General features: G+C 51.6%; 1 non-coding gene across 1 annotated transcript in view; it reads right to left on the bottom strand.

The window, feature by feature from the left end:
• Positions 1 to 870, bottom strand: part of LOC126197180 (small subunit ribosomal RNA) — a 1,909-nt gene extending 1,039 nt beyond the window's left edge. Inside the window, exon 1 of the ribosomal RNA XR_007539570.1 lies at positions 1 to 870. This exon is cut by the window's left edge and continues 1,039 nt beyond it. This is a non-coding gene — a ribosomal RNA (small subunit ribosomal RNA).

Raw genomic sequence — 870 nt, forward strand, 5'->3', positions numbered from 1 at the left:
TGCTTTAAGCACTCTAATTTGTTCAAAGTAAACGTGCCGGCCCACCGAGACACTCAATAAAGAGCACCCTGGTAGGATTTCAACGGGGTCCGCCTCGGGACGCACGAGCACGCACGAGGCGGTCGCACGCCTTCGGCTCGCCCCACCGGCAGGACGTCCCACGATACATGCCAGTTAAACACCGACGGGCGGTGAACCAACAGCGTGGGACACAAATCCAACTACGAGCTTTTTAACCGCAACAACTTTAATATACGCTATTGGAGCTGGAATTACCGCGGCTGCTGGCACCAGACTTGCCCTCCAATAGATACTCGTTAAAGGATTTAAAGTGTACTCATTCCGATTACGGGGCCTCGGATGAGTCCCGTATCGTTATTTTTCGTCACTACCTCCCCGTGCCGGGAGTGGGTAATTTGCGCGCCTGCTGCCTTCCTTGGATGTGGTAGCCGTTTCTCAGGCTCCCTCTCCGGAATCGAACCCTGATTCCCCGTTACCCGTTACAACCATGGTAGGCGCAGAACCTACCATCGACAGTTGATAAGGCAGACATTTGAAAGATGCGTCGCCGGTACGAGGACCGTGCGATCAGCCCAAAGTTATTCAGAGTCACCAAGGCAAACGGACCGGACGAGCCGACCGATTGGTTTTGATCTAATAAAAGCGTCCCTTCCATCTCTGGTCGGGACTCTGTTTGCATGTATTAGCTCTAGAATTACCACAGTTATCCAAGTAACGTGGGTACGATCTAAGGAACCATAACTGATTTAATGAGCCATTCGCGGTTTCACCTTAATGCGGCTTGTACTGAGACATGCATGGCTTAATCTTTGAGACAAGCATATGACTACTGGCAGGATCAACCAGGGA

This window comes from Schistocerca nitens, chromosome 7 (assembly GCF_023898315.1).
Source record: "Schistocerca nitens isolate TAMUIC-IGC-003100 chromosome 7, iqSchNite1.1, whole genome shotgun sequence".
Classification (NCBI taxonomy): domain Eukaryota; kingdom Metazoa; phylum Arthropoda; class Insecta; order Orthoptera; family Acrididae; genus Schistocerca; species Schistocerca nitens.